Below are 25,513 nucleotides of genomic sequence, written 5' to 3'. Positions count from 1 at the left end.
TACAACACAAGGTGGATAACTTCTTGTTTGCCTACCGGAATGCGACACATGCGGTTACCAACCAAACTCCAGCCATGATGTTCTTCAATCGAAGACTACGATGCCGCTTGGATTTGGTTAAGCAGTTTCAGAATATGAATGAAAGGCCGACCAGGAGTTTTAAGATAGGTCAACCAGTTTTGGCCCGGGACTACCGCACAGAGAAATGGCAGCCAGGGACGATCTGTACACGGCAAGGACCTCTCATGTATACCGTGGACGTTGGAGAGAGCATTGTAAGACGCCATGCTGACCAGATTCTCGAGTCACTGGAAAACGTCAACTCCACACCACGATCTGATACACCTGGCGATGAAACCGAAGTACCAATTGCATCTACCACAGAATCGGTGATATTGGAAGCAGACGAACCAAACAACGACATTGATCCCGACTCAACCTTGCCAGAAGAACCCGATATCCCAAAGAGGCGTTATCCAGACAGAATCAGGAAGCCTCCTCAAAGACTGAACTTATAATTGCTTAACTTCAACTAATGTATCTAGCAACCGTAATTGTAATTGGTTATTATTTAGTTGTTAAATGAATGTTATGTACTGTTTATCTAAAAGGGGAGGAATTGTTGTGTATGTCCCTTTAAGGGAATAACTGGTCTCAGACTGCAGTACTGGCAGTGACCATCCCTGTATAAAAGGCCCTGGCAGGCTTCTGTAGTTTCAGTTTCTAGATTGTCTCCGTTCAGTAAAGACTTGTTAAACCAACTCCTGCATTCCGTGTCTCCATTAACACACGGATTTAATAGAAGTCTCACTTTGCAGCTGTTTCTAACCATTCATGGGTAAATTGCACCCATCTTAGAAAATGTATCCTAATGTCTCGCTTCTCAGGGTCACTGGTAGAGTAACCATTAAGACAAGATACTTCAGGGACATGGACATCTGTGGAACCTTATAGCATCATTAGTCCTTTAAAAAGAGAGATAATGGAAGAAAATGTGAAAAAGAACCGAGAAACAAAAACCACAGTAGGCATCAATGGAAAGAAATGTAATAGAAATCAGTGTGAATACAAACTTACTGTTGCCATTTTCTCTGCCTTTGGAGATGCAAACAATACATAAAATGGGTGGATGTCCAGTGTTATGGATCTCTACCCAATTTGCCGATTGGGTTTGTTAAATTTGCACCTGTTAGATATTTATGAGCTTCACTATGCCAATAAGTTTATGCGTTACTCAATGAAGTCCCAATCAATATTCATTGTCTACATAAGCATGAGTCACTGGATAGTGGACAGGAACAAAAATTCTAACAGGTTGCAAATATTGATGGTTGTGGAGGAGAGTTTTCCTGCACTATGTCCATCTAAGGATCATAAGTACACTGGTGTTTTATATCTGAGCAAATAACATACTACAAGCTAGAAATCAGGCTAGAAGTTCAGTTGATGTTGACATTTATTATTAGTAGACTGCCAGTGGAATGTTCTTAAGCACTCGAGGATATTTCCTTAGCTGTATATCAAATGAACAACAGTCTTGTATGTTCTCCAGAAACAAACACCTAGAGAAGTTCCGAGATCCCTCATCACTACACTGTGAAATTGATATCTTGGTGGCCCTCTCCTGTCAGATGTGGCTGGAGTCAGGACTTCAGCACATCACAATTGCAGCTGTGTAACTGCATGTCATTCAGCTCTCACCAGTTGTTTTGTTTAGGAAAGAGGAATCCATCTGGCCTGTACTTTACTCCTAAAGGATCAGATGTTCCTCTCATTTTTCCATGACAGTACTTTGCTTTATCCCCCTTCTGCGCTCAATATTGACAGCAGTTAATTTTAAGTATAGTAGCAGATCTTCTATCACAGCAAGACTACTTTACAATATGTAATGCATAATTATAATACCAGGGATCTCCCATGACACTACGAGTCTCAAGAGGGTTGCTATTTTCTTATATCTCTCCTCTTCTGTTTTAAGTGGGAGTTTTTCCTTGCTTCTTTATCTGTACTTATAAGAACATAAGAAATAGGAGCAGGAGTAGGCCATTTGGCCCTTTGAGCCTGCTCCGCCATTCAATGAGATCATGGCTGATCTTCTGCCTCAACTCCAGTCACTGGCCCTATCGCCATATCCCTTGATGCCTTTACTAGTCAGAAATCTATCAACTTCTGTTTTGAATATACCCACTGACTGAGCCTCCACCGCCCTCTGGGGTAGAGAATTCCAAAGATTCACCACCATCTGTGAAGAAGTTTCTTCTCATCTCAGTCCTGAATGGCCTATCCTTCATCCTGAGGCTGTGGCCCCAGGTCCGAGACTCCCCAGCCAAGGGAAACATTCTCCCAGCATCCACCCTATCAAGCCCTGTAATAATTTTGTATGCTTCAATGAGATCCCCTCTCATTCTTCTGAATTCAAGAGAATACAGGTCTAGTTTACTCAATTTCTTCTCATACGACAGTTCAGCCATCACAGAATCACAGAAACCCCACAGTGCAGATAGAGGCCATTTCGGCCCATCGAGCCTGCACTGACACATATCCCACTCTATCCCCGTAACCCCACGTATTTAATCCCCCTAACACTAAGGGTCAATGTATCATAGCCAATCAACCTAACCCGCACATCTTTGGACTGTGGGAGGAAACCGGAGCACCCGGAGAAAACCCATGCAAACACGGGGAGAATGTGCAAACTCCACACAGACAGTCACCCGAGGCCAGATTCGAACCCGGGTCCCTGGCGCTGTGAGGCAACAGTGCTAACCACTATGCCACCGTGCTGCCGCCATCCCAGGAATCAATCTCGTGAACCTTCGTTGCACTCCCTCTATGGCAAGTGTATCCTTCCTTAGGTAAGGAGACCACAATTGTACACAGTACTCCAGGTGTGGTCTCACCAAGGCACTATATAATTGGCGTAAGACTTCTTTACTCCTGTACTCAAATCCTTTTGTAATAAGGCTAGCATACCATTTGCCTTCCCAATGGCTTGCTGCACCTTTACATTCACTTTCAGTGACTCATGTACAAGGACACCCAGGTCCCTTTGAGCATCTGCATTCCCCAATCTTTCGCCATTTAGGAAATACTCTGCCTTTCTGTTTTTTCTACCAAAGTGAATAACTTCACATTTATCCACATTATATTCCATCTGCCATGTTCTCGCCCACTCATTGAGCCTGTCGAGATCCCCTTGAAGCCTCTTCACATCCTCATCGCAACTGACACTGCCACCTAGCTTTGTATCATCAGCAAATTTAGAAATGTTACATTTAGTCCCCTCATCCAAATCATTGATATAGATTGTGAATAGCTGGGGCCCAAGCACTGATCCTTGCGGTACCCCACTAGTCACAGCCTGCCATCCTGAAAAAGACCAGTTTATCCCTACTCTTTGATTTCTGTCTGTTAACCAATTCTCAATGCATGCTAGTATATTACCCCCAATTCCTTGTGCCCTAATTTTGTTTACCAACCTCGTGTGGGACATTATCGACGGCCTTCTGAAAATCCATACACATCTACCGGTTCCCCTTTGTCCACTCCACTAGTTATATCCTCAAAGAACTCCAATAGGTTTGTCAAACAGGATTTCCCTTTCATAAATCCATGTTGACTCTGCCCAATCTTACTATTAGTTTCCAAGTGCCCAGTTATTGCATCCTTTATAATAGATTCCAGTATTTTCCCAACTACTGATGAGGCTAACAGGTCTGTAGTTCCCCGTTTTCTCTTTCCCTTCTTTCTTAAAGAGCGAGGTTACATTTGCTATCTTCCAATCTGCAGGAACCGTTCCAGAATCTATAGAATTTTGGAAGATGACAACCAATGCGTCCACTATCCCAATGGCCACCTCTTTCAAAACCCTAGGATGTAGGTCATCTGGTCTTTATCGACTTTTAGTCCCATTAATTTTGCTAGTACTGTATTTTTTACTAATAATAATTTCTTTAAGTTTCTCATTCTTTGCTGCTTCTTTCTCATTTCCTTCCTAATGGGAGTTGATGGATGGCTTGCCAAGGAAAGGCAGTGCTGAGGGCTGTGGGTTAGATTTTACAGTAGGAGATGTGGGGAAAATGTGGCCGGGAGCATGATCTGGAGCAGAACGGGAGCGAGAAGGACAGAGCAAAGGCAAAGGTAAGGCAGAGTTAGTCGCGCAAAAGGCACAACATTGCCATCAGCACTATCCTGAATACTCTCTTCCACCAAGGGCAGAAACACCAATTGAATTTTGCTTACCCCACTGGCAGGAATGATTCAGGGTGGCATGCAACAGGCCCAGCATCTATTTTGGAGAGGCAGAGCCTGGGCTAAAGAAGCATGTGAAGTGGGGTGGGAGGGAGTGGTGCCAAGAATTTTAATTCTATTTTCAGTGGATTAGGCAACACCACCAACTGAGGTTTGCTTTCCCTGGGATAGGAGTGAGTGGTGCCAACCAACACTTCGGGGGCAAATCAAGTGAGCTTTTTTAAAGCAGGGCAGAGTGCTTACAATCAGCTGCCACAAAACATAATGCCAATGCCATGTGGGGGTGGGGAGGTGGCACTGGAAAGGACAGGCAGGGAAAATGCATCGGAGGCCTATGGTAAAGATGCACATCAGAAGAGGAAAGAGATTTAAATTGGTCGTGAGAGTTTAAAGAAAATCAAAAATGCCACCCAGAACAGGGCTGTGATTCACAGCCACACTCAATACCTCACCACAATCAGCCAGAACAAGAGAGATGGCTCATGTGTCAAGATGGCTTATAAACAATATACTACAAACAACCTGACAGATACCAGCATCGTGATTAATGTGACTGATGGATTATCGTGATAGGACTGAGGGAGCCTGCCCAGGGAGCCTGCTCATTCAGTGACTCCTATGGATGTCTTTCATCACTGTATAGCAATGATGACTATGCACCACCGCCACCACACTGCACAGTTCCCTAAATAAATAATGTGACTCAAATTTAAACACTGTAGATTACAAAATGACAAGCTGTAAAACTAACTTCTAACTTTCAACAGCAAATCAGATGCTAATTTTGGGGTCAGTGACAGAAAATCAGATTTAGAGTTTCTCATTCTACTGTCTGTGGTGTCTAAATCTTTAAGTCAGAGTTTTGTCAACTGACAACTGAAATATTTGCAAAGGTTATTCAAACATCTCATTGGATCGAAGGTACCCAATTTAATGTAGCTATCAAGCATTGTCATGCTTCAGCTCAGTTAAATGTTCTCTTCCAGAAACAAGTGTCTGGATCACACATATACACAGAATTAATTTTGATTTAAAATGTTGGTTCTTGCATGCACATAAAGACAAAACAGATACTTGGGAGTAGGTTACGCATAGGTACAAGGCAATAACAGCAGGATTCAAGGAATGTAAATTGCAAGAGTGAAAAGTAATTTAGCAGCATCTGAATTCCGAAATTGGATTACTGTCTTGAAACACACTTGCTGGTTGAGGTCATATTTTAGTATATTTCATTTGTTTCTGTGCATGTGGGAGAGTAGAGTAGAGAGAATTCAGATTGAGTGCATTTTGTGTCAGTCTGTCAATGTGATCTGTATCCTTTTTTTGCAATGATATTTTCACGAGGCCTTGTGATATTAATGCTTCAGTGAAATAATCTACAGTTGATTTCTGGGAAATTTTAATCCAGTACCTCTATAATTAAAAGTTTTACATCTTGTGCATGTTCAATGGGCACAAAGCAGGCAGATTGACTCCAATCTCTCATTCAGTAAAAACAGCCAAACACAATCACCATCATAAAAATAATCCCATTTGCAAAGTAACCATTACAATCCAAAATAATACAGTCCTTTTCGTCATTAGGTTGGTTGCTTGCAAATCCCACTATAGACCCCTAAAATTACATTTGAAATAAAAAAAATTAATGCTGGAAAAAAATGTTTTTAAATACACATCCATCCCATCATCATCACAAACCTCCAACAGCTTTCCCTTGTCCAGGCCTCTCCTCGCTCATGCACTTTGGGTTTGCATTCTACTCCATTCCCAGAGTTGTTATCCTTCTCATAGAGCCATTTTCCCAATGTGTGCCTCTCTGCACACGCATGAGCCAAGTGTCAAGTGTCAATTTTCCAACATCCCCACCTGCCAAGGACATCAATCAGTGCCTCTCTGTGGTGTTTTCCCTACATCTAACCATTCCTTCTCCTCCACCCCCCCCCCCAAATAACTATCAGCTTCGCTAGGTCATGGACATTTTTGCTCCCTCTCAGGCCAAGCCTCTGCTACTTCCTTCCAGACATCAGTACATGTTCCCAAGGAAAAATTGGACAGTTCCTTGGCAGTCCAGGAGGAAAATAAAAAAAAAATAAAAATATGGTAAACAATCTTAGAATAAGTGATCACTGCTCTTATTATTGATCCAAGAGTTATGGCCATTTAACACAACAGTATGCCATTATCAGGGCATTAATATGAAGATTTCTTACAAAGGGTGAAATTCCCCTTACAGGAACAGAAGAATGTTCTCTCCCCCTGCCCCCCGGCCCCCTTGCCCCCACCTACAATTAGAAACCCACAAACATCATCACAAACATGGAATTTAAATGTTTCAAAGCCACAAGAATTCAGTTTTATTAATGGATCATTAACAGGCCTTCTTGATTTCCAGAGGAATTCCACCACAAGCATTTTTGGGATGATTCCTAAATTCCACATTTCCCGTGGGGAGCACAGTGCACATCAAAGATGTAACCTCAGTTCTTCCAATCATGTCCTCCGAGTGCAAGGAACCAGCCCTCTATCGCTCGAGATATTCCAGTCTGCATTTATCTTTAGAACTCTCTCAACTGATATAGGTGGAGGAATGGGAGGGGAAAGGGCTCATGACAATATCCAGTTAACAATAGCAATAATGCTGACATTCTAAGGATATTCAATAGAGTTTGTTACACTGTTTTGGTTGTACTTATTTCTTAGATTGCTCAATAGATTTTCATTCCAATTTTTTTGCAGGCATTTAATCTGATGAAGAATTAAATTGCAAACTGTAAAATGACAAGACCGGAGATATTCTTTGGCACGGGCATAGGCATTCCTTTCAGCAACAAAAAATGTTTTAAAGTTGTCCTTATTCATTCACCATGTTCTAAATTGGTGTTGGAGATACCTGCAATATAGGATGGTGTCTGTCTTGGCTCAGTGGTAGCACTCTTGTTTGCAGTCAGGTGGTCATGGATTCAAGCCCCACTCGAGACTTGAACACATAATCTAGGCTGATAGTACTGAGTGTGCGCTGCACTGTTGGAAGTTAAGACATTAAACCAAGGCCCCATCTACCTGCTCAGTTGAATGTAGAACATCCCATGGCACTACTTAAAGAAGAGCAGGGAAGTTCTCCTGGAGCCCTGGCCAACATTTATCCCTCAACCAACACCACTGAAATAGATTAACTGGCCATTCATCTTCTTGTTACTTGTGGGGCCTTGCTATGAGCAAACTGGCTGCGGTGCTTTGCTATAAAACAATAACTGCACTTCAAAAGTAATTCATTGGCTGTGAAGCACTTTGGGACATCCTTTCCTTTGTACATAATGATGGCTGCAGTGAACAGAACATTATATTGCTTTACAATTCCGATTATCATTACAAGGGAAACTGGAACACTGATATTTCTAGTGCGGCGAGTTTGGCATTGTCAATTTGTCCTCCTTATAAAATGGTTCAATCTCGTGCCATGCTGCAGCACTACCGATAATTCTTTTAATTCTCTCCAGTGAGAAGTTTTCAGCTGAAATTTACATTCAAATTTATGACCTTCTGATTGTCCAACACTACTGCTGGACCCACCAAACTACTTATGCTTACCTTGATTCTTAAAGAGTTTGAGGTCAGGCAAGTATTGCGGCACGATAGCTAACTAAACAGGTAAGGTTCCCAGTACACGAGAAGCTGCATTGCACTGAAGGTATGTTACAATTGTTGTGCATGTCGAAGACACAAATTGGATAAAATTCAAATCCGGTGAACAATTGTATTTGACCAAGTGCGGCATCAGGAGCCCTAGTAAAATTGAAGTCAATGGGAATCAGGGGGAAAACTCTCCACTGGCTGGAGTCATAGCCAACACAAAGGAAGATGGTTGTGGTGGTTGGAGGTCAATCATCACAGCCCCAGGACATCGCTGCAGGAGTTCCTCAGGGCAATGTCCTAGGCCCAACCATCTTCAGCTGCTTCATCAATGACCTTCCCTCCATCATAAGGTCAGAAGTGAGGCTGTTCGCTGATGATTGCACAATGTTCAGTTCCATTCGCAACTCAGATAATGAAACAGTCCATGCCCGCACACAGCAAGACGTGGATGACATTCAGGCTTGGGCTGATAAGTGGCAAATAATATTCACGCCACACAAGTGCCAGGCAATGACTATCGCCAACAAGAGGGTCCAACCACCTCCACTTGACAATCAACAGCATTACCATCGCTGAATTCTCCACCATCAACATCCTGGGGGGTCACCATTGACCAGACAATTAACTGGACCAGCCTCAAATAATGTAGCAACAAGAGGTCAGAGGCTGGGTATTCTGCGGCGACTGGCTCACCTCCTGACTCCCTAAAACCTTTCCACCATTTACAAGGCACAAGTCAGGAGTGTGATGGAATTCTCTCCACTTGCCTGGGTGAGTACAGTTCCAACAACACTCGAAGCTTGACACCATCCAGAACAAAGCAGCCTACTTGATCGGCACCCCATCCACCACCTTAAACATTCACTCCCTCCACCACTGGTGCATCGTGGCTGCAGTGTGTACTACCTACAAGATGCACTGCAGCAACGCGCCAAGGCTTCTTCGACAGCACCTCCCAAACCCAGGACCTCTACCACCTAGAAGGACAAGGGCAGCAGGCGCATGGGAACACCACCGCCTCCAAGTCACACACCATCCTCACTTGGAAATATATCGCCATTCCTTCATCGTTGCTGGGTCAAAATCCTGGAACTCCCTCCCTAACAGCACTGTGGGAGTATCTTCGCCACACGCAGCGGTTCAAGGCGGCTCACCACCATCTTCTCAAGGGCAATTAGGGACCGGCAATAAATGCTGGCCTTGCCAGCGACGCCCACAGCTGGCTTGTATTCAAAAGGTTACAGGATCAAATTTGCAAAATTACGTACTCTATTATGTAGAGGGAAGAAAGGATACAGAATGCACTCTGGGTACAGATCTTTAATGCTGATCACCAAGAGAGGCTCGGTAGTACCACCACAGGTAGATTCCCCAAGAAGGACATAGCTGCCAGTCTGCACCTGCATCAAGTGGTGAAGGAACCTACAGGAGGGAGTAACCTACTTGAACCTGTCCAGGTGTATTATCAGACATTCCTTAGAATGAGGTATGAACCTAGTGAAGCTACAACACAGAGCCACTTGCATCTAAATATCAAAAGCAGAAGGAAGAGGCTCAATGAACATCCCCATCCGTGGTGGCACATGAGTAAGAGACACCAGGCTGAAGCATTTGTAATGGTCTTCAGTTAAAAGTGCTGAGTGGATGATCTTATTTGCTCTCATCCCCAAGGTCGCATCCATCATAGATTCCAGAGTCTAGCCAAATCGGTTCACCCCATGTGAAATTAAGAAGTGGCTGTATGCGCAGGATTCAATAACATACTGGCTGTAGTGTCGAAGACTTGTGCACTAGATCTAGCCGCTCCCCTACTCAGGATTAAAACAGAGTGTACTTAAACAGAGTGTTTTATTTTGGAATTTGGAAAGAGTGGGAATTCGGAGAAGAGGGGGAAGGAATTGCTGCTTTTTGCCTACACTACTTGGCAGTGTTGTGTTACAGGTAGATATTTCATTTCAGTACCCATCATCTAATCTAGATCAAGTAAGTAGTCAAGAAACTACACTGTAAACAAAGTTAACTAATTACAAATTTAATTAAATAAAACAAGGTCATATAGGGTTGGCAGTGCAGGTGGTGTGCCGCAACTGCAGCATGAGTGTGTTTGTGGAGAGCATTGTGATCCTGGACAACCACGTTTGCAGTAAGTGCCTGCATCTTGAGGAACTTCAGCTCAGAGTTTTTGAGCTGGAGTCTGAGGTGCAGACATTGCGGGGCATCAGGGATGGGGAGAGTTACCTGGACACTTTGATCCAGGAGGCAGCCACACCCCTTAGGTTAGGTAGTGGTACAGGTCTGGTTAGTGGTCAGGGACAGGAGGGTGTGACTGCAACTCAGGCAGGTAAGGGGACCCCAGGTGCAGTGCTGGAGGAGCCTCAGCCTTTGCCCTTGTCCAACAGGTATGAGGTTTTTGCTGCCTGTGTGGATGAGGGAAAAGCCTGCAGGATGGATGAGCAGGCTGACCATGGCACATGGTGCAGGAGGCATTCAAGTGAGGGGAGTGAAAGGGAATGTAGTTGTAGTTGGGGACAGTATAGTCAAGGGGGTAGATGCTGCTCTGTGCAGCGCAACCAAGGGTTCCAAAGGTTGTGTTGCCTGCCCGCTGCCAGGGTTAAAAAGACATCTTCTCGCAGCTGGAGGAGAACTTGGAGTGAGAGGGGACGGATCCAGTTGTCGTGGTCCACATAGGAACCAACGACATAGGTAGAACTAGGAATGAGGTTCTGCTGAGGAAGTTTGATGAGCTAGGATCCAAATTAAAAAGCAGAACCTCAAAAGGTAATAATCTCTGGATTGTTACCTGAGCCACGTACAAATTGGCATCGGGACAAACAGATTAGAGGTTTAAATGCATGGCTCAGAGTGGTGTGGGAGGAAGGGGTTTCAGTTCATGGGGCACTGACACTGGAGAAAGAGGGAGCTGTTCCGTTGGGATGGGCTCCACTTAAAACGGGGCTTGGGCCAGTGTCCTGGCAAACCGAATAACTAGGGCATTTAAACTAATGAAGGGGGGGTGGTGGGGTGGGAGGATTCAGGAAAGAGTCAATTTAAAAGCAGTGAGAGAAACTTTGGGTAAAAATAAGCAGTGGGGGTCAGGAAGGGACAGAGAGTAACAAAAGTAATAAGGCATCAGTGACTAAGGTGACATCAGGGAAAAAGAGAAATAAGTCAAAGCTAAAGGCACTATATCTGAATGCGCGAAGCATTCGCAACAAAATAAATAAATTAATAGCACAGATAGAAATTAATAGGTTTGATCTAATAGCCATTACGGAGACGTGGTTGCAAAGTGGCCAAGGTTGGGAACTAAATATTCCAGGATACTTAACTTTTAGAAACGATAGGCAAAATGGAAAAGGAGGAGGGGTAGCCCTGATAATAAAGGATCTTGGCTCTGAAAATCAAGTAGTAGAATCAGTTTGGGTAGAGCCAAGAAACAGCAAGGGGCAGAAAACATTGGTGGGAGTTGTTAAGGGCCCCCAAAACAGTAGTTGTAATGTAGGGCAGAGTATAAATCAGGAAATTAGAGGCACATGTAACAAGGGTAATACAGTAATCATGGTGGACTTTAATCTACATACAGACTGGACAAACCAAATTTGCAGTAATACTGTGGAATGTATGCAAGTTAGTTTTCTAGATCAGTATATTGAGGAACCAACTAGGGAACAGGTTATTTTAGATCTAGTATTGTGCAACGAGAAAGGGTTAATTAATAACCTTGTAGTAAAGGGGCCTTTAGGGAAGAGTGACCATAATAGGAGGGAATTTTATATTGAGTTTCAAAGTGATTTAGTTAAATCCAAAACTAGGTTCTTAAATCTAAACAAAGCAAACCATGTAGGTATGAGAGGCGAGTTGGCTAAGGCAGATTGGGAAACTACATTAAATGCTAGCCATTGCTTGTCCACTGTCATACCTTTTAAAGAATTAATACATAATTTACAACAAATATACATTCCTTTAAGGCACAAAAACCCCACAAGAAAAGTGGTCCAACCGTGGCTAACAAGAGAAGTTAAAGATAGTATTAGATCAAAGGAAGAGGCTTATAATGTTGCCAAAAAGCGTAGTAAGCCTGAGGGTTGGGAGGATTTAGAATTCAGCAAAGGAGAACCAAGAAATTGATAAAGAAAGGGAAAATAGAATACGAAAGTAAACTAGCGAGAGTTTAAAAACAGACTGTAAAAGCTTCTGTAGGTATGTAAAAAGGAAAAGATCAGCGAAAGTAAATGTGGATCCCTTACAGGCTGAGACATGAGAAATTATAATGGGGAATAATGAAATGGCAGAGAAATTAAACAAATACTTTGTGTCTGTCGTCACGGAAGAAGACGCAAAAAGCTTCTCGGAAATAGTGGAAAACCAAGGGTCTAGCGAGAATGAGAAACTGAAAGAAATTAGTATTAGTAAAAATAGTGCTGGACAAATTAATGGGACTGAAAGCCGATAAATCCCCTGGACCTGATGGCCTACATCTTAGGGCTTTGAATGAGGTGGCTATAGAGATTGTGGCTGCATTAGTTGTCATTTTCCAAAATTCCATAAATTCTAGAATAGTTCCTGTGGATTGGAAGGTAGCAAATGTAACCACAATATTTAAGAAAGGAGGAAGAGAGAAACTGGGGAACTACAGGCCAGTTAGCCTATCAGTAGTAGGGAAAATGCTAGAATCTATTATCAAGGATGTGGTAACAGGGCACTTGGAATAGGATTGGGCAAAGTCAACACGGATTTATGAAAGGGAAATAGTGTTTGACAAATCGGTTGGTTTTTTTGAGGTTGTAACTAGCAGAATAGATAAGGGGGCACCAGTGGATGTGGTGTATTTGGATTTTCAGAAGGCATTCAATAAGGTGCCACACAAGAGGTTATTAAACAAAATTAGGGCTCATGGGATTGCGGGTAATATATTAGCATGGACTGACGATTGGTTAATAGACAGAAAACAGAGTAGGAATAAACGGGTCATTTTCAGGTTGGCAGGCTGTAACTAGTGGGGTACCGCAAGGATCAGTGCTTGGGCCTCAGCTATTCACAATCTACATCAATGATTTGGATGAGGGGGCCAAATGTAATATATCCAAGTTTGTTGATGATACAAAGCTGGGTGGGAATGTAATTTCTGAGTAAGGATGAAAAGAGGATTCAAGGGAATATAGACAAGCTAAGTGAGTGGGCAAGAACATGGCAAATGGAATATAATGTGAAGAACTGTGAAGTTATCCACTTTGGTAGGAAAAATAGAAATTTTGAAATGGTGAGAGATTGGGAAATGTTGGTGTTCAGAGGGACCTGGGTGTCCTTGTACATGAATCACTGAAAGTTAACATGCAGGTACAGCAAGCAATTAGGAAAGCAAATGGTATGTTGGCCTTTATTACAAGAGGATTTGAGTACAAGAGTAAAGATGTCTTATTGCAATTACAGGAAACTCTCTTTTTACCGGCACCTAAATAACCGGAAATCTCTCTTAACCGGCAAAATTCAGGAGTAGGTTCAGGTAAGTTTTACTTCATATTAGTGGCCAAGTAACCGGGGTTCCTGGATCTGTGGCCGTGTAACCAGGGTTCCTGCACCTGTTGCCATGCAACAGGGATGCCTGGATCTGTGGCCGTGTACGGGGCTCTCGTACCTTAGTAAGTATACCTCTCTGTAATCTGGACTTTTTGATCAACCGGCATCACGCCGGTCCTGTCGGTGCTGGATAAAAAAGAGTTTCCTGTATATAGGGCTATGGTGAGACCACACCTGGAGTATTGTCTACAGTTTTGGTCTCCTTACCTAAGGAAGGATATACTTGCCTTAGAGGGCTGTGGAGGCTGAGTTGTTAAGTATATTCAAGACAGAGATCAATAGATTTTTGGATATTAAGGGAATCAAGGGATATGGGGATAGTGCAGGAAAGTGGAGTTGAGGTAGGTGGCCAGCCATGATCTTACTGAATGGCGGAGCAGGCTCAAGGGGCCAAATGGCCTACTCCTGCTCCTATTTCTTATGTTCTTATATACTCAAGCTTCTCCAGTGCAGCCATTACATTTGACATCTACCCAACTATGTGAAAGGTTGGCCAGGCATGCCGATCTACAAAAAATAGGTAACACCTAAGCCAACCAAATATCACCCATCAGCCTTTTCCCAATCAGTAAAGTGATGGAAGCAGTCATCAGTTGTGCCATCAAGCAATGCCTACTCACCAATAACCTGCTCACAGAAACTCAGTTTGGGTTATAACAAAATCTTTCATCTAGGCATGGGCACAAGAGCTGAATGCCAGAGGAAATGTAAAAGTAGCTGCCCTTGACATCAAGACAGCATTCAAACGACTATGGCACCAAAAGTGCTGAGCAAAACGGAGGTCAGTGGACGTCAAAGGGAAAACCCTCTAGTGACTGGAGTCACACCTGGCGCAAAGGAAGATGGTCAGGGGTGTCAGAGGCGAGTCATCACAGCCCCAGGACATCACTGTAGGAGTGCCTCAGGAAAGGGTCCTCAGCCAAACCATCTTTAGATGTTTCATCAACAATCATCCTTCTGAGATAAGGCCATGACTGCTGCAGTTTGCTCCATTCATAATTCCTCAGACAATTCCAGCAGCCCATGCCAGCATACAGCAAGATTGAAGACAACATCCAGGCTTGAACTGACAGATGGCAGGTAACATTCACGCCACATTAGGTGGTAGGTTACAAGCATCAGGAACAGGAGAACACCCAAGTATCTCCCCCCTTGACCTTCAGTGACACCACTGCTGAGGCACCCAAAATTAACTTCTTTGGGGTCACCACTAACCAGAAGCTTAACTGGACCAACCATATTAAGACTGTGGCTACAAGAGCAGGGCAGAAGCTAGGTACTCTGCAATGAGTGGCTCACCTCCTGAGTACTTAAAGCATCTCCACAATCTACAAGTCAAGAATGTGATGGTCATGGTTGTACTCACCACTTGCCTGGATGGGTGCAGCCGCAACACTCAAGAAGCACATCATCAGAGACAGACCAGTTCGCTTGATCAGTGTTCCATCACAGGACTGAATACTACACCTTCTCCATGCTATGTGCAGCGTACAACACTGCCGCAATTCATTAAGGTTATTTCGACAACACGTCCTTCCTCTGTGGCCTCTAACCATCAAGAAGGACAAGAGCAGCAGTGGTGTGGGAACATTATCACCTCCAAGTCCCCCCAACCCCGCAAGTGACATACTATCCTGACTTGGACATGTTGCCATTCGTTGGTGCTGGGTCAATATCCTAGGATTCCCTATCTAATACCATTGTTGAAGCACCATCACCAGTCTGCGGCAGTTCAAGGAGAAGGCCCACCATTATCTTCCCAGGGCAACTAGGAATGGGCAAAAAATGCCACCTTGCCAGCATTACCCATCCAGAGAACTTTTATTTTTTTAAGTATATAAAAGTATTAGTAACAGTATTAAAAAAATCATGGAATGACAAGGCATTCAGCCCATCAACCCTGTCCCCTTACACAGCAGGATTATGGCCCGGACCGCACCAATTTAATCTATGTGCGAAAGCTCTGCACAAGTATACCCAGATCCCCAAAGGCAATCAAGCAAACTCCTTCCTGGAACCAATACAATTATTAAATATGTACCAATAATGGGGAAGGAACAGTGAAACATCTCCACTCTTCATCCTAAGCTGGCTGCTTCCATAGACAATTGTCATATTCATTCTCAGCAGCAGCGGCCCATGGAGTATTATCTAGCAGATAGTCACACACTTCTTTCAAATTGAATTACCACAGGTTGCTGGGTGTCATTTCACAGTTCCAACTGTTTGTCAGCCTTTGTATTTTAGGAATGTTGATGCTTTCTGCCAACACTTTGCTGTCTATTTTTTCTGCCTCCCCTCGACCAAATTTTCCCTTTTATTTACTCCATCATTGGATGTCTTGAGAGACAGACACGCGCATAGAACATAGCCAACTCAGACAAGTTTTCGCATCCTTGTTTTATCAACTGTCATTTCTTTGATTTCTATATTTTGCCTTATTATACTTCTGAATTTTTGCTGCTTGGATACGGTTAGGATTTTCTCAGCCAATTTATTCCTACCACCTCTAATCCATTTTTATCTGGTGAGCTGTCATTTTCCAAATGCAGAAACCATTTTAGCCTTGACTAGGCATCTATATTTCAAAATAGCACAATACTGGATTTGCATATATTAAAACCGCAGCTATATGTTAATGCAGCAAGCTTTATGGATTCATTTTCATACTGTTTATTGTTCTTGCATATTTTATATTTCTCTGGAGAACAAATAATTGAGCACATATTCTCGGCTGACACTGGAGTGCTGGATTTTCAGAGGTGTCGTCTTTCATTTGAGACGTTAAATCAAAGCCCCATCTGCCAAAGATCCCACATCAGGGTAGTTCTCTAAGAGGTCATTTATCCCTCGACCATCATCACTAAAAACAGATTATCTAGTAATTTATCTCATTGCCATTTGTGTGACCTTGCTGTATGCAAATTGGCTGTCACATTACAACAATGACTGCATTGCAAAAGAACTTCAGTGGTTGTGACGTGCTTTGAGATGTCCAGAGGTCATGAAAGGTACTATATAAATAAAGGTGGCAGACATGGCTCATGACAGCTGTGCAGCATCCACAGACACAAGTATACGAGGTGCATGCAATTACCAGGGCAACCACTGAGCACACCGTTAGCAGGTTAAAACAATACTTCAAGTGCCTGGATAGATCTGGGGACATCCTGTAATGGCTTCTGCACATCATTGTCCTGCAGAAAGGCATCATCATAAATATCTTAGAGGAGACTGCAGAATGTGATGGCCTAGAAGAGAAGCCCTTGCCACTAAAACAAAAGCAAAAATACTGCAGATGGATGCTGGAAATCTGAAATAGAAACAGAAAATGCTGGAAATACTCAGTCGGTCAGGCAGCATCTGTGGAGAGAGAAACATTTCAGGTCAATGACCTGCTGTCTGGGGAAAAAAAATGGGAGCACTGGTTATGATCTGAAATTGTTGAACTCGATGTTGGGTCCAGATGGTCAACATCAGGACAGCAGGTGCTGGTAATGGTTCTGCTGGAGCCATTTACAGCTCCTCTACACCCCTCCTGTGTTTCTTTACTTGTCCCATTAACACTCCCTTTTGCAAACACCATCATCCTTTTTGTCACTTAAATCACTTCTACCTTCCACCCTATCACAGGCCTTCCCTTTTGTTCTTTCCTCCCCTCTCCACTTTCCCAGCCTCTGTACTTGCTTAAAACTGGTTACATCTCTCACTTTTGATGAAAGGTCAATGACCTGAAACGTTAACTCTGTTTCTCTCTTCGCACATGCTGCCTGACCTGCTGAGTATTTCCAGCATTTTCTGTTTTTTGAAGCCGTTGCCAGTCGTGAAAGCCATTCTCCAAAATGTCACAAAGACCTTCTCTTTGGAAATATTCCCACTCCATTAACAATCCTGTGTACATCTTCCAAAGCCAAACCCTATAGTTTCTGTTGTTATTTCGGATTTCCAACATCTGCAGTATTTTGCTATCGTCCTATAGAGTTTGAGCAAGTTTTTGGAGATACAAGTACTGGGCTCACTTCACCTTGCTATAATTCCACAGTGTTAATCTAATTGGGTGAGGTTTTCATTTCAGCAGATCCAAACCCAATAAAAAAAAATGTTCTCTAATTTGCTAATGAAAGAAGCTGCCTCACATGTTTCATGATACTTTTGCTGTGTTGCACGGTCTGGTAAGGTTTATCTATGCTGCTTTGAAAGTCAGAACAGCAAATGATTCAGCTTCTATTTGATGGGACAGGCATTTTTGGTGACCAGGTAGGAGTGTTGCTGAAAGCCTCTAATGCTAAAGGTTAAGGATATAGCCGGCATGAAGCAAATTAATCATGTTGACAAGAGCTTCGAGGTAAACCTTGTACTCTAGATTGCACCCAAGTTCACACCTCTCAAGGGTCATAGGCTTTCTAGGACCTTTACCAAGCTCTCTCAATGCACTAAGCTGGGTGTCAAAGTCTAAGGATAAGGGGTAAGCCATTTAGGACAGAGATGAGGAGGAATTTCTTCACCCAGAGAGTGGTGAACCTGTGGAATTCTCTACCACAGGAAGCAGTGGAGGCCAATTCATTAAATATATTCAAGAAGGAGTTGGATATATTTCTTAAGGCTAAAGGGATCAAGGGATATGGGGAGAAGGCAGGGACAGGGTACTGAATTCGGATGATCAGCCATGATCTCATTGAATGGCGGAGCAGGCTCAAGGGGCCGAATGGCCTACTCCAGCTCCTATCTTCTATGTTTCTATGTCTCCAGTGGAGTCTGCCAGACCATCCTGCTTTATGGGGCACTGCAGCCCACTAATGACACACATGCTGCTGGAGGCACATACAGACCAAGCGCAACTCATTCTGATCACCCAGATACTGGCCCCATCTGCTGTGATTCTCAGTAACCTTGACAAAGATCAAACCTTTAGCCCACTGGCAGGACCCACTCTCGCATGTGAAGGGGAAGGGGAAACAGGGAAGGGAGGTAGATTCTGCAGATACAGCTGGAATATTCAGTTGACAGCATGAGTTTTGAACAGCATTGACTTCTAAATCCCAATCAGGGCATTCTCAGTTAAAGGGAAATTTACACTAGCCAATCTTGTGTCCAGCAGTAGAAGTTTGTGCAGTCGTGTGCAGCCGAGTCTACTCTTCCAGCAGGTGCAAGGGAAATTATTCATCTGGATCTAAAGCCTAGTTCTATTTAAGTAGATGTGAACACTGTCACAGCTCTTACATGAACTTTTCATGTCAGTCCAGTAGGTTCTCACCTCAAGTCTCACTTTATGCAAGCTATATGTAGGTTTCAAAAGGAAAGATAGCACTTGACAAACCTCAGAATTCTTTGAGATGGCAACAGACTTGTGATACGCTTATCAATTACTTCATAAAAGGTGATGAGTCGAAGAAGAGATGATGAGTCGAAAGAAGAGATGAATAAGGCTTTTATTAGCTAAGAAGAGACCATGCTTCTTCGTGAGTGACTGAACAAGTCTGAACGAAACCCACACAGTGGTGGGTGGAGTCAGCTGAGGCATGCCTCCATACACAGCGCCACCCAGAGGTGGCAATATACAATACAGTGGTTTACCACATTCACCCCTTGTTTAATGTGAAGTCCGGCGGGGTGAAGGGTACTACAAGTTAAGTCTATCAGGAGGCCTTGTCTGACGTCCTGATCGTCGTGGTGGCGGCGGTGGTGTTGCAGCATCCGACGTCGGGTCTGGTGTCTGGGTGGTTGGCGAAGATTCCTGGGGCTTTGGCATGCCGTCTGCAGGGGTTGGGTTGGGAGGGGTGGTGGGGGATAACAGTGGTAAGGGGGATAACGGTGGTAAGGGGGATAACGGTGGTAATTCAGGGGTACCCGAGGGTGCGAGATCTCGTATGGAGACCGTGTCCTCCCGCCCGTCTGGGTATGTCATCCAGGCATACTGGGGGTTGGCGTGTAGGAGGTGCACCCGCTCGACCAGGGGGTCCGTTTTATGCGTCCTCACGTGCCTCCGCAGTAGGACGGGCCCAGGAGAAGTCAACCATGCCGGTAGCGAGGTTCCCGATGTAGACTTCCGGGGGAAAACGAACATTTTCTCATGAGGGGTCGCATTAGTGGCAGTACAAAGCAGTGACCGAATGGAGTGAAGCGCTGCAGGGAGGACCTCCTGCCAGCGGGAGGTCGGAAGGCCCTTAGATTTTAGTGCTAAGAGGACTGCCTTCCAAACCGTCGCGTTCTCCCTTTCCACCTGGCCGTTCCCCCGGGGGTTGTAACTGGTGGGCCTCCTCTAACGAGAGCGCAAGGGCAATGGCCGTCTTCAGGTCGGGTTCCTTGCTTTCTAGCAGTCTCTGCCGGGTGTGGTCTGACTGGAGGCCCCTGACGAAGGCATCACAGGCGAGTCCCTGCGCGTGCTCCACAGCCGTTACCGCTTTACAATCGCAGTCTCTGCAGAGTGCCAGTAGCGCCCGTGCAAATGCCCCTACCGATTCTCCCGGTTGCTGCCTGCGGGATCCCAAGAGGTGTCGGGCGTAAATTGTGTTCACTGGGCGCGTATATTGCCCTTTTAGTAGCTCGAGGGCCGCCACGTACGTATTAGAGTCCCGGGTTAGCATATATACTTGATGGCTCACCTGGGCGGTCAAAATTTTCAGTTTGTGATCCTCCTCTGTAACCTGTGAGATTGCGAGGAAGGATTCAAAGCAGCTCAGCCAGTGTTCAAACTTGGCTGATGCACCCACATCTTGAGGGTCGAGGTCCAGGCGTGGTGGTCTGAGGGCTCTCAGCAATGTCTGCTGTATCCGTTGCTGTTGTTGCTCCTCAGGTGTCGCCATTTAACTTTTAGCTAATAAAATTGATACGCTTATCAATTACTTCATAAAAGGTGATGAGTCGAAGAAGAGATGATGAGTCGAAAGAAGAGATGAATAAGGCTTTTATTAGCTAAGAAGAGACCATGCTTCTTCGTGAGTGACTGAACAAGTCTGAACGAAACCCACACAGTGGTGGGTGGAGTCAGCTGAGGCATGCCTCCATACACAGCGCCACCCAGAGGTGGCAATATACAATACAGTGGTTACCACAACTTGTTAGAGGGGGGAATGCAACAGATGTAGTGGACATGGACTTCAGGAAAGTTCTTGACAACATGGGAAATTAGTAGAGAATAGTACATGTTTTGGAATTGGGGGAAGGATAGCAAACTGAAATAAAAATTAGTTAGAAGGAAGAAAACAGAAAGTAGGTACACTGGGACAAGAGGGAACTGTACTATTGGGATGGGCTGCACCAGAACCTGGCTGGAACCAAGGTCCAAGCAGAAAGGATAAATAGGCTGGTAAAAAGAACTTTAAACCGGGGTAGGGAGGGCTCAGTCAGAAACAATTGTAAAAAGTGATAGTTTAAAGATAAAAAAAAGGAACAAGAGCAGAGTTCAGGTCACAGTGATATAGATATTCCAGGTGAAAGGAATAGTAAAACAACTAAAGTAGTTACAGCAGGATAAATAAGAAATGTGCTAATTTAAACGGTGAGAAAGACAGCATCAGGGCAGAAGGACAGGTTAAGGTCTCTTGCACAAATAAGAGTTTGCATACTTATGCACGGAGTATAAGAAATAAATTGAGTGAATTAGAGGCTCCAATGCAGCTTAGAGAGCATGTCATGGTGGCCATTACTGAGACATGGCTGCAAGCTGGTCATGATTGGCAGTTAATTATTCCAGGTTATAAGGTCTTTAGAAAGGACAGGGAAACTGGAAGAGGAGGAGGGGTAGCCTTATTGCTTAAAGATACTATTACAACATTAGTAAGCGAGAATATAGGCAAGGGAAAGCAATCAGCAAAAACTCTATGGTTAGAATTGAGTAGCAAGAGAGGACTTAAAATTGAATTGGGATTGTCTAAGCCTCCTGATAGCAGCAATGAAGTGGCAGAATGTATTAATTCAGAGATTAGAGAGGCTTGTAGCAAAAGCAGAGTTTTTTTTTTAATGCGAGCTGTTAAGTCCGTGAATGATTTAGACACGGACTAGCAGGAGTGAAAACAAACAGATGTTTACTGGTAGAAGTCCATAACGAAACTAAACAAGAGAGGCTCTCTAGCGCCTTTTATACAGGGGTGGTCACTGCCGGTACTGTAGTCTGAGACCAGTTATTCTCTTAAAGGTACATACACAACAAGAGCCAGACTTAGTTTATAATCCAACAGTAAGGGAACATTTATCTGAACAGTGATCATAATATGATTGAATTCAAGGTTAGGCTTGAAAGAGAGAAACTTAACACAGCAAGATTCTAGATTTTGGTACAGCCAACTTTAACAGGATGAGACTGAGACTGACAACAGCAAACTGGTCAAAACGGTTATCGGGTAAAACTACAGATGAACAGTGGGATGTGTTCAAAAAAGATTTTAGCTTAATTCAGGATCAGTATATACCTGTCAGAGGCGAGGGCTCTACTTACCAAATAAAACAGCTATGGTGGACAAAATAGGCGAGAGATAACATAAAACTCAAGGAAAGAGCATACAAAAGTGCAAAGAATGCCCTGATGCCCGTAATTTGCAGTCAGCGACGAAACAAAGGCGTTCGCCACAGGCCCCAAAGTAAGCTTCCCACAAAGATCTCACATTCTCTGTGGCGAGAAGTTTGGCTTTTCCAACGTGCAGTTGAAATCAGTGTAGTATAGTGGGAATCCTATAGTGCGAGCTGCTGTGACGGCAACAAGCTGCCTAAGCAGCCAATCACATTGCAGAATTCTCACAGACAGGGAACCAGGAAATAGAAAGCACTAATGATCACTTTTTAAAAAATTTACAGAGAGCGAAGTGTTAAGGTAGAAGCTGAAATATCATGAACAAACTTTAAAAAAAAAAAAAATTTAAGTTAATTATTAGATTTAATTATTAGATTTTAAATTAATGGGGAAATTTGACAATCCACCAATATAAAATTAGTTTTTCAGGGCCAGGATGGTATTTTTCAGATCACTGTTAAAAGTTCAGTTGCACCTCATTTGAAAGACCAACTAAGGGGAAGTTTTCGTCAGATCAGTGATTTGACTGATTGCCTGCTCTGGGGGTGGCGGGTCCACAGCGTTACCTATGGAGGAGCAGTGAATGACAGACCGCAACATCAGGATTTCCGTGTTGGGCTGCACATGCGCCAAGTCCAGAAGTTGCGGTCAGTTTCAAAGGCGAAATGATGGCAAACACTGCCAGTTCAGAGTCATCAGGACCGCAAGTTCCGGGTCAAAGTAGATCATGGGGACTGGGATATATAAAAAGAACAGCAAAAGATGACAGAAAGATAGTAAGAGCTGCAAAAAGGGAATACGAAAAGAAACTGGAGAAGGATCTCAAGATTAACAAAGTTTTATATTAGAAGAAAAAGGGTGGTTAAAGGTAATGTGGGCCCTTTAAAAACGATGTGGGTAATATTGCAAATGAAAATAAGAAAATGGCAGACCTGTTGAATAATTATTTTGCATCAGTCTTCACAGTAGAGGAAGAAGATAAAATACCTGACATTCCAGGGAAACTAATAAATGAATCAAGGACTGGAACTCACTAATAAGCAAGGAAACAGTATTAGAAAAAATAATGGCACTAAAGACTGACAAATCCCCAGGACCGGACGTCTCCACCCCAGGGTTTTCAAGGAAGTAGGTGAGTAAATTGCAGATGCTTTAGCCATAATCTTCCAAAGCTGTCGCAATTCAGGAATTGTCCCTTTAGATTGGAAAATTGCAAATGTAACCCTATTGTTTAAGAAAGGTGAGAGAAAAAAAACCAGGAAATTATTGACCTGTTAGTCTAACATCTGTTGTGGGGAAGTTATTGGAACCTATAATTAAGGACAGAGTGACTGAGCACTTAGAGAAATTTGAGCTGATTAGAGAGAGCCGATATGGATTTGTAAAGGTAGGTATTGTCTAATGAACCTAATTGATTTTTTTTGAGGAAGTAACTAAGTAGTACACAGGGTAATGTCTATGGATGTAGTTTATATGGACTTCCAGAAGGTATCGATATGGTTCCACATAAGAGACTGCTTGCTAAAATTAAAGTTCATGGAATTGAAGGCAAATTATTGACCTGGCTAGACAGTAGAAATCAGAGAGTAGGGATAATGGATAGGTACTCAAATTGGAAGTAGCTGACTAGCTGTGTCCCACAAGGATCTGTATTGGGGCATCAACTATTCACTATATTTATTAATAACTTAGATAACACAATAGAGAGCCATATATCCAAGTTTGCCAAAGATTGGTAGCATAATAAGTAGTGGAGCATAAAATTACAAAGAGACATTGATGGATTAAGTGAATGGGCAACACTGTGGCAGATGGATTTCAATAAAGGTAAATGTGAGGTCATCCATTTTGGACCCAGTATTCCCAACCCCACCACCTCAAATCAGGTGACAAACTCTTAAAAATCATGAGATTTGGTATAGAAATCCTGAGTTGCTATTTTTTTCCTCAACCCAGACAGGATGCGCATTCCGCGATCTTTGCTCCCAGACAGGAAGCGCATTCAGCCATCACTAACCGATTGCTGACATAACATTATAGGAGCAAGAGTAGGCCAGAGGGCCCCATGAGCCTGCTCCACCATTCAATAAGATCATGGCTAATCTTCAACCTCAACTCCACTTTCCCACCCGATCTCCATACCCCTTGATTCCCCTAGAGTCCAAAAATCTATCGATCTCAGCCTTGAATATACTCAACAACCAACCTTTCACAGCCCTTTGGGGTACAGAATTCCAAAGATTCACAACCTTCCAAGTGAAGAAATTTCTCATCTCAGTCCTAAATGGCCGACCCCTTATCCTGAGACTACACTCCCGAGTTCTAAAACTTTACTGAGGCCGAAATCGGCCACTTTGAGAATGGGGACTCCTGACTTTTCCAAAATTAAGATGTTGTGGTGATTCAAGTCCCGGTGGACAATGTGGCTCTTGTGCAAAAAAGCGATGGTGAAGCTCACCGTTTTCAAATCTTATAATGGAAAAGAAGTGACTGAATAATAAACTATAAAATAATTATCTGTACATTAAATAACCACTGCACCATTTTTGTAGAATGCTAACAATTTTTTTTATATACAGAATACCTCTGCTTATTTTTTTGAACTTCATGCTTACATTACCAACTATTGGTAATGCAAGAGCAACTGAACACTTTGTTTAGTACTTGCAAAATATAATGCATTCATTTAACAGTTCTTCATGTGACATTGTTGAATGAAAAACTTTGGATTTGCCTGAAATGATTGGCATTTACATTATATTGCCGTTCATCAAAATGAGTGTTTTATAGATTTGACCTGGTATTGATGGCCGAGTCCTGCCTCCTGGAGACACTGAGGGTTGGACAGGCATTTGGTGAGAAAAAAATCTGAGGGGTGGAAGTAGTGAACTGTATATTTTGTATGAACTCTCCAGTCAACCAGATGAACTGGAATGATTGCACATTTCTATGTTTCTATCAATACACTTAAATACTACCAACACCCCTTGGGGTTGCTCACATGTTGTCTGGGGTCTACAGCAGAATTGTTAAGCTGCTAAAATGACTTATCCTTTCATCAGTGCCCAGATATTCCCTGGGGGAAGTGGTGCAATCACCCCCCCCCACCCCCAAGGACAATTGCAGGTAAACTGGTGTTAGTTTAGGAATTTCACAGATCACCAGGTACTTGTAAAATTCTGGCTCCAAATCCATAAATCTGAAAACTTCCCATCTAAGAACATCGAATCTGTAATTGATGTGCTATACTTCTGTGAAATGTAACAAGACGCATGAAGCCTGGAGTGAGGGTGGTGGGGGCGGGGGTAAAGGAGCAGGAGACAGTTTGGGCCAGGCAGAGTGTCAACAGAAGCAGCCCAACCCCCCTCCCACCCCCGGGCCTTGCCCTCCCGGCTCACCTTCAGGTGGCTCCACGGTTCGAGCCAGTCTCAGGGAGCGGGTCAGTCAGTTCAGCTGCTCCATCACCTGTTCCATCATCTACAGCCACACCGACTCAAAAAGCGCAAGCACAGGCCCTCTCCTCCCGTCCGTGCTGCTCTGGTCTCA

The 25,513-nt window shown here is 43.5% G+C and overlaps 1 protein-coding gene across 7 annotated transcripts in view; it reads right to left on the bottom strand.

The window, feature by feature from the left end:
- Positions 1 to 25,513, bottom strand: part of cdk14 (cyclin dependent kinase 14) — an 845,377-nt gene that overhangs the window by 648,220 nt on the left and 171,644 nt on the right. The window contains exon 1 of one of the 7 annotated variants that reach the window (XM_085987947.1): positions 5,950 to 6,057. The exons of the other annotated variants lie outside the window; for them this stretch is intronic. The gene's annotated coding sequence lies outside the window, so the exon portion shown is untranslated. Of the gene's footprint in view, positions 1 to 5,949; positions 6,058 to 25,513 lie in introns of those variants that run through there. 7 annotated transcript variants of the gene reach the window in all.

The sequence above is a fragment of the Somniosus microcephalus genome, chromosome 5 (assembly GCF_052327205.1).
Source record: "Somniosus microcephalus isolate GS21.2 chromosome 5, FLI_Smic_1.0, whole genome shotgun sequence".
NCBI classification, from domain to species: Eukaryota; Metazoa; Chordata; class Chondrichthyes; order Squaliformes; family Somniosidae; genus Somniosus; species Somniosus microcephalus.
Note: the sequence above shows the minus strand (reverse complement) of the source record. Positions and strands in the feature narration are given on the sequence as shown.